General features: G+C 46.4%; 1 long non-coding RNA gene across 1 annotated transcript; it reads left to right on the top strand.

Annotated features, from left to right (window-relative positions):
• The first annotated feature begins 976 nt into the window (after positions 1-976).
• LOC116961405 lies at positions 977-8,918 on the top strand. The gene is made up of 3 exons (XR_004406985.1): positions 977-1,074; positions 7,102-7,305; positions 8,820-8,918. It is a non-coding gene; the product is annotated as an uncharacterized LOC116961405 (long non-coding RNA).
• The last annotated feature ends 3,900 nt before the right edge of the window (positions 8,919-12,818 follow it).

Genomic DNA, 12,818 nt, shown 5'->3' with positions numbered 1-12,818 from the left:
TTCTCTGCGTTCAGGTTTCTGAGAGGAAAGGTTAATGCACGTTGGCTCGTAAACACTCATAAACACTGAGGGGCTTTGCACCGAGCACACGAGAGCCTTGGTCACGTGCAGACAAGAGTTACTTGCACCTTGAGAACTGGTGACTGATTGAAGAAGAGTTTCAGGCTACGTGTACGAAGGGGCATTTGAATGGATTTGGCTGTAACACAAAGCTGTTGCTGGAGAGCTCTTTGGCAGAAGGAAAGAGGCTCCCAGCTAAGAGCTGGTTGTGTGTTGTATTCAAAGATGAGGGGTTGGGGATTGGAGTAAGTGGATCTTGCAGAAAATGGATCAGAGGTCAGGACACAGAAACTAAAGCAAAAGATAATGACAGGTAGGAGTAACCAGCAATGGAACTTGAAGCCTTGAGCACTTAAAATGTAGTGAAGAAGCCCCAGGAGCTTCACTCAGCCCTAAATAACCGGGATAGGCGAGAAGTGACTTGTGATGTGCTCCTAGGTGGGACAGGGTGATGGTCTGGGTGGCCAAGGGCTGCAAGGATATTGGGAGGGATTTGCTTGTGGCTAGCCTGGATGTAGCGTGCATGCCCCTCAGACCCATTTGGGAAGCAAAATCCTTGGTTTTTTTTTTTTTTTTCAAGAAGAGGAAAGGCTAGGACTCCCAGGCAAGCTGGGGGTGACAGCTTGGAGGCTCACTATGCACCAAGGCTATTGCTCAGCTTGCTTCACTGCTGGGGACAGACACACAGCACCACGTATCCTGTGGATATTGCTTCTGATTAATATTAGGCATTTCGCTTAAAACCAAGGTGATAGGAAGGTGGGTAGGTGCTGGTAGGCAGAAGGGGGGTAACTGAGGAGGATGTTTAGGGCGTCCTGACCGAGGCCACCTTTTGAGGTGTCTCCTTCTCCCTCCAGGAGCTTGTGAGCCTAACCTCACCCCTTTACCAGCTGCTTAATATCTGGGGACATCAACATGCCTTCATGGGACAAAGAAAGGTGTACCCCAGCCTGAGCAGAAGCAGGTGATCCAAGCCATCTCCAAACACTCTTAATCTGGCCAGAAGCTGCTACGGTGAGTGATTTCTAGTCCAAAGAGAAATTTCTTCTCCCAGCATCCCTCTGAGACATTTTGTCTTTGCCCTGAAAGAATTCCTCCCTGCATGTTGAGTCATGCTTGAAGAAGTGCTTGTTAAATAAGTACCGCTCAGCTTTGCTTAAAACAAATGAAGTTGATTTAATAGGGCTATAGAACGGCCAGGTATCTGTGTTATTTAAGAGTATTGGCACTTTGAAGGCCGAGCGCTAAAAGCACTTCATTTTTATTTCAACTGTTAATTGAAAATCAGCTGGTTCGTCTTGTTCTTTCCGCAGCTGCTCCTTCTCCTCTGCTCCCCATTCTCGTCTCCCCCACCCCCTGCAATAGGATAACAGCTGTTAATGCAACACCCCTGCACAACGTGCTAGTAAAAATGTGGCACAAGGCCAGGCTTTCACTTGTGGTTTATTGGTTTAATTAACCAGGGTGTTGCAGATACTTCTTTGTGAGGCAGAAATGAGAGAATCTAATGTTTCTTGGGCTGGATCCTTACATCATTTTTAGGCACCTGGTGAAGGCACCAAGGTAAAAACTTGGCTGCTTTGATTAACCTTGACTGAATTCAATAATACCTTGGAGTCACATTATTGCTGACCTTGTGTTTTGCTACCTTCTTATCTTTCTAATTTGTCTTTTCTTCCTGCCTTTGCAATAACAGTCAGAAGTGTTTTAAAAAATCTCCTGCCGTCTCATCGGAGAGCCCCTCTGCTTGCAGTGATTTATTTATTTATTTTAAATTTTCAGTATACTTCTTCTTGTTTGTGTTATTCTTGTGTTTACTCACACAAACATCTGCATGAGAATAGCTACTTAAGAGTTGCTTGGAGGTGGCCTTGTAATTTTTTTAAAAATTAATTTTTGTGATGATGTGCTCAATACTGCCAGCCATCAATATAATTTGGCATTTGTTCATGCAAAAATAAATTCTCCCGATGTGCCGTTTTAGGAGATGATCTTGACAATGTTCGTGACAAAGCAGTGTCGAAGCTGGGATGCCCACAAAGAAAAGTCCAGGTGCTGCTTGGGTTTATTTAGAGTGATTTTCTATTATTTTTAGTGAAGCCTCTGGCATTAGTTTGGAATAAGCTCCAGGGTGTTGTTCAGGGGCATTTATATGGGTGCAGCAGAAATCTTGTGGATCAAAGGACAATAAGGCCAGATCTTAAACTCCTTTAAGGTTTTTGAACACTCTTCTAGCCCTGATGCAATTCCAGTTTGGGGGTAAATGCCCTTTATGCTTCTCTCTTGATATTTCTTTCTCTTCTTTGCTTCCTTTTCATTTCCTGATACCTAACATCATACGCAGTTCCTGCGGTCCACCCTAGAAGGTGGTGGCAGTGATTCCTTCTTAAGACTTTCTAATGATCTTAAGGGTGATGGTTGTGTTTTGAAAGAGAAGAGATTGATTATCATCTTAATTGACAGTTCTCCTTTGCTAGGATCTCTCCAAATCAAGCCTATGGCAGGTCACATTTCTCTTGGGGGTATCCCAAGCATGCTGTTAATTTCTGGAAGCATCTGGTCAGGTGAGTAAATAGTTTATTAAGATTTACCTTCCTGCAGTGATTTTTCCATTGGAGTTCAAGATTTCTATGTGAGAAATGCCTCCTTTACTAGGAATTTTGAAGCAGAAACGTGGAGCTCAGTTCAGGACATCAGCAAGCAAAATGCTTGCAAAATACCCCCAAACTGGTACGGTCCTTTGTGGAGTGCTTTTGGTCTCTGTGTGTGTGAATGGCTTTAAGACTGAGGTGCAGGTAAGCGGGAGCTTGTGAGGCTCTTGCTCTGAGCAGGCCACTGTGTGAAGGTGCTTGTTGAGCTTATCTGAGAGATCCTACAGGCTTCAGGGTGTCTCCAGAGTTTTTCATAATGTAGCCCCCCCCCCATCTATGGGGTGGCTGCCTTTGCCTTCCCTGGGGAAATCCCGTGTCGCGATTCTGTGAGTCATGGGCAATTGAAATAACATCATCTGCTTCATGGGTGATAAAAGGTAGACAGAGTGCAGCTAGGAAAACGACATCATGCTCTGTCTCCTCTCACCTCCTATAACTGCTCTGACATCACCCCAGTAGCTGCAATTAGTTCACCCACCTGCTGATGGTGACAGAGCCAAGTATAGGGAAACAACTGTAGTTATCTTTGCTAGAGTTTGTAGCTGTCTGAGGCACATAGATGGTATTTCTCCTTCGGCTCTGCTGTTTGAACTACCTCATGCGGCTGGATGATTCATCAGTACCGTCGTCTGTGTGATACAGGTTTGGCCAGAAAGTCCTTGCTTTTAGATGGAGGCAGTTGGGGCTGGCACGGCCAAGTTGTTGGCTCTAGCCCCCTGCCTTTGTGGGCAACTTGAGAAGATGTTGAGTCCAAAAGGGTCCAGGGAACTTCTGTTGTCCAAATCCGTTGCACAGGCACTGGAGCCGAGGCTGGCTGCAAGCTGTGACCCGACCTTGCTTATCCTGACTCCTGGCACTGGGAGCCATCTCCTTGTGAGACCGTACTTGCAATGTGCTCTGAAACACCAGCAAGTGTAAAAGTTGGTAAATGCATCTCTTTGGCTTTTTTTTTTTCCCTCTCTGGAGCATGTTGAAATGCTAACTGTCCTGCTGACTGTCTGGTACAATGTAAGAAGCTGGTTGGAAGTGCAATGTCCTTAAGTGCTCGCTACCCAGAAGTTTATATCTTTGCTTGCATAACACTTCTCCGCTGCAAATCACAGTCTTGATAGTGTTCATAGTCTGGTGGTTTTGCGTAGGATCATCTCATTTGGAAGCAGATTTCATCTCTTGGCTAACACTCTGCTGGCCTGTCAGCTGGATCACAGGTTCCAGCCATTTCTCTAGGACTTTGAGAAAGGGGTGCTTACCAGATGGGATGTTTTATCTTTCTTTGGGAGTGGGTTTAGTCCAAGAATATATCAATATAGAATTTTCTACCTGCAGGTCAGGAGGAAGTCTACATGTATTTTTAGAAACACAGACAGTCAAACCATTAAATTAATTTGTCTTTGCTTGAATAAAAGCGCTCCTTGCTTTTAGAGAATGATAATGGCACTAGATTAATGTATCCAGGAGTACCATCGTGAGTGGCAGCTGGAGAATGAGAACTTGATGGGATCTAAAATGAAAGAAAAATGTTTGCAATCAGTTTTGTGCTTCGTTCTCCTCTTACCCCAGCTACCTGAGATGTTCAACACATAATTCTACAATTATGTGGAGTTTTTTAAAAGAAAGGCATTGTAAGTCTTCCATAAGAAACTCTCAAGGTACTATTTTCATGCAAATAGCTTTGTGTGATAAATCGAGGAACTTAAGAAAATATAGGAAATATGGGCAGAATGCATTTGAAATGTAAAAGTTTCCTGGGAGTTGTCAACAGCTCTTTAAGAAGTCTATTGCCCGCACCTTTCAGCAGCTTTTCTTTGTGATTGCTTGGGGAAAAAAAACAACAATTACTGAGCTGAAAAGATTGTATGTAGTCGTTGCACCGAGGAACAGCTCTCGAGAAGCAATAATGGAACGGAACCTGAAGATCGCCTTTCTGGCTTTGAGGAGCATCTTGATGACAACAATCCCCCCATTCTTTTTCCAGTTCCCAAACTTAAAGTAAGAGGGTACCCAGTTTTCTAGATGGATTTTCCTTAAGGATTCTCTGACACGTGTCCTCATACCTGCGCCTTTCCTTCAGTGACAACCCTAGCAAAGAAACCTGAATTTCCCTGTGGGAGGATCTTTGTCGCTCACACAGTCTCGTAGAGATGATGAGTGTATAAGCCTTGATTCTTCAGGGCAAAAACAGCTTGGAAAGCATCCTCTCCAAATTGAGTGTGGTATGAATAAAGCGAGTGACTTTTCCACACCACAAAGATGAGTACTTTCTACTTCATTGCTGCAGATGATTAAGGAAAACAATTGCATTCTGACAACATGCATTGACATTTTAAAATGAAAAAGAAATGAAGAACAGATTCTGGGAGGCTTGCCATTAATGATAATGGATTTCCCTGAATGGGAGCCTTTTTGAAAGTCTGATTTTTTTTTTTTTTTTTTTTTAATGTTGCCTAGAACAGGCAACCCTGTCACAGGGGACAACTAGTGGGTCAGAGGAGTTCAGGGGGTAATGTGGGGAGCGAAAATGGCTCTACACATGCACTCATGAGCCCACTTAAAGACAAACAAGAAAAATGCCTATGAGGGCAAAGAGGGGAGGGAAAGCTAGGTTAATGCTGATAAATGAATATTTGACGTTTAAGTTCAGCTTTCATTTGCTTGCAAATGAAAACTATTGTGTCAACACTGCAGGAGATGGTCCGTGCATTTTTACTCTCCCCCCCCCTCCCCTCCCCAGCCCAGCTAATTCTTCTTTGATTTTAAAAAAGTGAGAAATGTTGACTTTAAATGATAGACGAACAATCACAGTGCCTCCCTGGCAGTGTGTGCTGCACATCAACAGCACAGCCCCGCTCCAGCATCTGGCATCGAAGGAAGAGCTTTCCAGACAGGTGTAAAATCTATGGCAGTTAGCCCTTTTCCTGTAGGAGTTTGTTGTGCCTTGTGATACTAACTTTCAGCTGTGAGGCTGAAACTGGGATGTTTACAGCTGCATCTTTTTATAGGCATCATGCGATAGGTAATTTTATGTGAAAAATCTATTTAGTCCCCTGATGGAAGAAGTAAACTTAGGTGAGACTCATTCTCCCGTGAATTCTTGGCATGCCGTAAAAAAACCTGTTGCAGTGCTTCAAAATATTAGCTGTAAAACTTGTGCCTTGTTAAAGTTACAATCAGAAGATGTAGTAAACGAATTATTTAAGCATACATTACCGTGTAATGTTCATCTCGGGGCGCTTGGATTTTGACTCTGGAGTACCGTGCTTTGCCTGGCAATCTCACGGTGGCTGCTGGAGTGGGAAATACAAACCCTCCTTTAAATAATGCATCTCTTCCCTGCTGTGCCTCTCCTCTGGTTCAAAGATAGTCCCCCCCTTTAAAGTTAAATCAGTAGTTTTATCATTGCTCACAGGCAAAAGGTACCGCTCCAAAAAAAAATAATAAAAAAAAAAAAGGTTCCTTGGATGGAGAAGTTGTTTAACACTGGATGGAATTGCACCTTCTCCTCCGCTCTTGCTGGTTTTAATTGGTTCTTTGTAATGGTGTGTGCTTATTTGGATGGGAAGGCCCCGGGAGGGTGACAGAAGTTTGTGAGCCTCTGTTCTGGCAGACATCTCCACCCCTCCTGAACCCACCCACGGGGGAACCAAGCTCTTGGTGAATCTGTGCTGGATCAGAGCAGGGAACAGGTAGTTTCTAGGGTATTTGGTTGGGTTACTTTCCCCAGGCAGCTCTCCCAGAACTATTTCAGCCCTTGCAAAGTGCTTCTTGGTTTTTTTGTTTTTTTTTTTTTTTCCCCTTTCCTTTTGTATCTGTCACCCGTCGATGCTCCTGAAACAGTAAAGGCATAGATGTGGTGCAGTGCAGTAACTGAAAGGTGGATACGTTATAAAAGACGAGTGGATATGTTATAAAAGCATTGAGACACCTGAGCTGACGCTTTCTCAAAACTCACATCGTTGCTGTTGTCGTTTTTCAGAGCAGAGTCCAAAGTTTCATAGCACAGTCCCAAGGGCTGGAGAAGGGGAAACACTGGGGAGCTAGAAGCAAGCTGGGAAGGCATGGGTATGAAATGCAAACTGCTTGAATCTGGGCTCCTCTCCATGCCTGGTGCTCCCTGTTGGCTTTTTAAGGGCGTTTGGAGGTGTCTGTCTAACAGGAATGGCTTGGCACAGGTTCCCCGAGGAAATTTAAGTCATCTCAGCTCGGGCCTTAATTTCCATGAGTACTGTTTGGTCTAGAGCCTGCTTGGCTTTTTGGGCTGGGACTGCATCAATCCTGGCTTCTTAGAGGACATTCATCACTTAAGGAGGATAATATCAATCTGTTGGGATATCGGCGTCAGAGGTGAAACGTTAACGTAAGCTTTTTGTGATTCTCTGGCTTCTCTTCATAGGAACACCCAAACAGTTGGAAAGAGAAAAGTACATCTCCCTCCTCTTTGAAGGACCAGCACTGTGGGCAACCCGTGGTGGCAGCATCTGTGGAAATCCCCTCCAGTCTGTCCCTGCACTGAGGTTGCACAGGGATGTGTGTTAATGTTAGATATGTTCTTGCTACCGTCATTTTCTGTCTGAGGCACCTGCAAAGCCTGGATAGGGTAAAAGGCTCGTTTCTAACTTTGAATCACCAGTATTCTCTAGAGTCTCCTACTGGCCTAAATTTGGTTTACAAAGCTGTTAAAGCCAGTTCAATTTAGGGCAATTCACGTAGAGGATGCATTTGGTTTTGCTCAGTACATAGTACTCTGGCCCTCAATCTTTTCTGGTTTTCCACCAAACATTTTTCTTGGTCAGTCCAGCTGCCACTTTAGATCTCTAGTTCTTCCCATGCTGCTCTTCTGTTTGAAGAGAGATGCAAGAAAATCACCCTGTAACAACCAGGGCTGTGAGATATTTCCAGCCTTTGAATAAGCTGTACGGGATTTTTCCTCTTTTTATGTATTCTTTTTATTTTTTTTTTATTCCATGATTGCTGTCTGCATAGGTAAAGCCAGGCCCGGCAAATGCTGATAATTGAGATAAAACGCACGGCATTTAGGCCTTGTGTTAGCTGTGGGAAGGAAAAGAGGCATTTAGTACAGCTTTGCAGTGGATTGATACAGAGGTGGGAGCAGAGGAGTCTTTGGCGTGGGGTTTTCTCAGGAGCTTGGTGCAGAATTTTTATGCATGGCTTCCTGGGTAGCTGCACAGGTATTTATCCACTATTATAAATAGGAGATTGACATCTTTATAGATCTATTACAAATGTGTTCTCAGCTCAAGGTCACAGTTTTCTTCGTTCCTTGCGTGTAGCTTATTTGCTGCTTTTCCCCACACCTTAAGCTTGCTTTGGGGCTGGCGATCCATGCTGTGAACGCTCCTGTCTCTCATACTTCAGGTCCTGTTTTGCTGTCTTTTATCTGCAGGGATTTCTCCTGTGAACCATAATGTGCTCACACATTTTCTTGTTGCTGTTAGTGCCGTATAGATAACGTTTAAATGTATATATGTATTTTTAAAATTGTGCAGATTTGAAGACGTTAGGTTTTTTTGTTGTTTTTTCGCCTGGAATCTAGTAAGTTTGAGGGCTTTACCCTTGGTGGGAAAGCACTGAAGGTCTTTTTTGTACCTCTTAACCGTGTTCCCCATTTAATAGGATGGGTGACTTATGAAACCAGCTGGGTTGCTACTTCTTTTAGCCTGAGCTTGATGCCCAAATCACCTCAGGTTGCTTGAAGCATCAGAGAGACCTATTTGAGCCCCACCCTCACCATGGGTTGCTCACTTTCCTCGCTGAGTTTTGTCTCCAGTTCAAAGCCAAAGGCTTATCTGCTGCCTCTGAGGTGCTCTGAAGATAGGGATTTGCAGCTCTGCCGTGGAAAAGTGCTTCTCCAGGAGCTGCGCTCTTCTTGTGTGATGGGAAGAAGCCTCCTGCAGAAACTGTTCCTACCGGGCAATGAATTCCAGTCTGGTTTCTTCTCTGTTGGAGAAATAAGGGAAAATGGCTCCAGGTGATCAGGGAGAGCCACGTGAGCCCTTTTTGCAGGACGTTTGTTCCTCTAGACTGTTGTTGGTGTCTTTGCTGGGCATATACCTTGTTTCAGTTTGTGATGAATTTTTTTACTTCCTCTAGGTGAAACGTTTTGGAGATGACCACGGTTTCCACACGCTCCCATTTGTGGTTATTTGCGAGATAATGACTTTTTTTTGGCCTGTAAATTCCCAATCACTGTAAGCTTCTGATATTCAAAACCTGTAATTAAAGAAGTGAATAATTTTGCAAGGACATACCGATTGTGTGTTCCCTGATTTAGAGGAGTAACTTTTTTTTGGAACGGCATTTGTATCACGAATGTCCCCTTCTGTTAATTCAGATTTCATTTTGAAAATGTTCTCTAATATTCCTGTAAAAACTCAGTTTCAGCAAATGTTCCTTCTGGAAACTTCAGCTGCCGAACCGTGCAGAGAGACTGAACACAGGGAGAGTATGTGCTGGAGCAGAGAATTCATGTGGGTTGCTAGAAGGCACTCATGGGAAGCTGTGTTTAGTATTTCCCTGTGGGATTTTACCAAGGAACCCAAACCCCTTGACTTTCCAAGCTATTTAATAGTATTTTTATGCAGCCCCAAGGCTCGCCACCTTCCCTGCTTTTCTAACCTGTAGCATGCTTCTCCCCCCCCCAGCCTCAGCCTATTTGCTTCCCTCACCTCCCTGAGTGCAATACCTTTCCCATCTAACCTTCAAGGCTTTCTCACCGGCAGAAATTCCTGCAGGTGGAGCTGGAATGACGTCCTGCTGCTGGAATAAGTTATGAGGCATCGGTTGTCACAGAGTAATTGCTTCCCCAGTGGTTCCCTGTTCTCTCAATACGCCTGTGCACGCAGCTGCCCGGACGGGGAGCGTCCTGCGTGCCCACCATCCTCATCCTCAAGCCCCACAGGCAGTCGGAGCGGCGGGTGGCCAACCTTGCCCTTCAGCTCTTGCTAAATCGTGGCAGTTCGACCTCCTCCGGATCGCGGCGCTGGAATATCAAAGGATACGGGGCAGCAGTTGAGTTCATTTTCCTAGAAGAGGCGTCCTGATTTCATTCTGACAGGAGGGAATCTCATTCCGTTGCTTGTCCCCTAAGGACTGTGATGAAAGGCACGGTCTACAGCTGAAAACAATTTGTGACTGGCTTCAGCCATATCGCTGTTATCCATGATAAGGTTGTCCTCGCTGTGGCTTTGCGCTGATTTATCTAGAGAGGCCTCTCAGCTTTCCCAGATGCTGGGCAGCCCGAGGGGATGCGAGGACAGCAAGAAGATCAGGGGCTGGCTGCGCTGTTGCTGGCTAATTCTCCTGCTGGCTGTTTTCTGCAGGTGACTGTTGCTTCTAAACCTCAAACTGGAGATGTGAGGCGCTGGTTTGGCTCCTGCTGCACCTTCACTGTTAGATCCCACCAGCAGAGTGTCTCCCAGGCTGAGAAATAACTGCTCAAGCACAGGAGAGCTCCAGAAGGTTGGGAACATGCTCAAAAAAATTACATCTGTACACGATTCCAGCTGTGGGCGCCGGTATAAAAGGATAGAAGCTTGTGAGAGAGAAAGGAGGCAGGCTGGGTTGCATGAGAAGACTGAAATTAATTGTAGGCAGGCTGGGATGTTTCCTTTGCAAGTTGTTCATTATCCTGGAAGAATGGGGAACGTGCACTCTGGAAAGGCTCTCTTGAAGGCCGTGCTCCTGCAAAGCGATCCTTCCATGCCATCACTTGGGTGTGTTGAAGGGGAGGGGATGCCCAGCGCAGGGTCTCCTCTGTGCCTGCCCCCCCGTTACCTGCTGCAGGTGGTGAAGGGGTCTTAGGGGTGGGTATAGCTCTCCACGGGTGCCCCTTCGAGGGCGCGCTTCTGGGGGGCTGTGCCAGCAGCCTCACAGCCCCTGCCCCAGCGAAATGTGGCCGTCAGCCGTTTTATCTACAGCAGGTACAAAACACGGGGGCTGCTGAGCTCGCCGGTGGGTCTCCAGGGAGAGGCAGGATCGGGTGACGTGCCTGAGAAAGACCCTGTGCCCCTGCCTTGCTCCCTCCCCATTTGGGACATCTTTCAGCTTCAGGGCTTCCTGAGCTGGGTGTTAATCTGTAACTTGGCATTTAATAGCCCTCGATGGAATTCTGCCAGTTTGCTTCAACATTTGTGTTACGGGCCCTTCACACGCCCTGTTGCGAGGAGCTCTGCAGTTCCTGCCTTGGGTGGCAGAGCTGGAGGTACATTTCCGTAATGCTCCAAAGTCAGTTTTTCCTCCTATGTTGAGTTTTTGCAGTTACTTCTAGGGCCTCCGGTATCCTGACCTTTTTCTGGCAGGAGGAGCACCTTGCAGTCCTGCTTCTGATGTCTCTTTTTTCCTCTCTGAAGAGTTTTGGAGAGGGTGGCCCACTACTGTGGACGGGGCAGCAGGTCAGGGCTGGGGGAGCTGCTGTGCAAACTCTTGAGCTAGCGCTGGGGTTTGGTGCGAGGCCCACAAGGCTCTGCTTAAAAAAAAAAAAAAATAAAAATTGTATGTTCTCAGCTTTGCCCAAAATGCAGAGCTCAGCTCAAACAGCTGAGCTAAGCCAACCAAGGCACAACCCCCACCTTCCCTGCTGCGCTGCGTTCAGTGCGTTTCTCTGTGAATATCTGCTGGAAGACCTCACATATGTCCTGTCTCAGTGTCTACCTGGGCACGTCCATGCTCCTCGTCTGCGGAGCTGATGTTGTCAGTTCCCTCTCCCCTGTGTGTTTTCTCTTTCCCTTTTTATTTTATTTTTTTTTTTTTTTTTGCCTACAGTTCAAGAGCCCAGGTTATTTGAGCACAGTAAACACTTTTTTTGATAGTTAATGACATGAATAAATCCTTTTCCTCTCCTCCCCTAGTTTATTATTTAAGGGGAGAAGATGGTTAAATCCAGCAGAGCTGATCTGAACTCTGTTAGCAGGAGGAGGGCGGCCGATGGGGATCTGTCAAGCCGCAGCGTTTGCGTTCATCAGCATCTTGGGAGAAACAGCAAGGCCAGCTGCTTAGAAACATCTGGTTTTGGTTGTTCTCCCTCCACCCCCACCTTTGCTTTTCTCTCTTTCTCTGTTTTTGGAGACTTCAGCATTACTGATGAAATGTTGGATCTAGTGGGATGACAGCTTGGTTCCTACTCGAGTACGAGAGTCCTGCCAGGGTACTGGGTTGGATTCTAAGCAAGGGTCAGCCAGAGCAGTAAAAAAACTGCCGGCTGGTTGCAGGTTTCTGAAGGAGAAGCTCTTTGTGTTTGAGGGCAGGCTCTGTGCGCCCGAGGGCCTGGTTTCTGGTTAATATAATGCCAGCATGAAGCAGGGAGGCAAAGCCAGGGCCCCTCTGTGCAGAGGGAGAAAGTGTTTTCCTAACCTCGGTGGCATGGAAACACAAGCAGTCAGGGCAAAAGAAGCCCCAGTAGAGTTAATTAAGTGTTGCATTTAAAAGGTGGACTCAAATGGAATTGCTTTGCATTTATTGACGTTAGCTTTTCCCTGCTCTTGAGGGTTGGACAAGGGTTGAGCACCTGTGCTGTTGGAGACGGGAAGGCAATCTGGAGAGGTGCATTAGTGTTGGACTCGGCTGTGGGGTTTGAGAGAGCAGCTGTGAGCTCCTCCGAGCAGCGTTTTTGCTCGCCAGCAAGCCCTTAGCCTGCCGGGTGAAGGCAGTGTGCTGTATGTGCAGTCAGGAAAGATGCAGGGGTGGAGGGTCCCCTTTGCTGTCACCTTGACTAAAAGATGCGTCTATAAAATGGGTACCTGCTGGAGACTGAACCGACAGAACTGGGGCATATGTGGAGCAGGGTGTCATCTTCCAGTGCTGCTCATCCCGGCTAATTAAGTGGGGGGCTAAATAACCACGGCGGGGCCCTGTGCTGACGTGGTCGACTGGCTCAGCGTTGGCTTGGGTTCTCCATTAGCCAGAGGGATCGGTGGCTGCGCGGTGCCCACATCCCCTGAAGGCTGCGGCTTGGCCGTCGCCGGGGTTAGGAACCTGTGACTTGAAATAACCCGTGCCGTTTCGTGTGGTCTGGGTGCCACTGAGACCCGAAAATTCAGAGTAATCTTGTTTGGTGTCTGCCCGCACCTTGCTAGAGGGGAGTTCTGTTCCGCT

Source organism: Tyto alba, unplaced genomic scaffold (genome assembly GCF_018691265.1).
Source record: "Tyto alba isolate M040663 unplaced genomic scaffold, T.alba_DEE_v4.0 Super-Scaffold_1, whole genome shotgun sequence".
Classification (NCBI taxonomy): domain Eukaryota; kingdom Metazoa; phylum Chordata; class Aves; order Strigiformes; family Tytonidae; genus Tyto; species Tyto alba.
Note: the sequence above shows the minus strand (reverse complement) of the source record. Positions and strands in the feature narration are given on the sequence as shown.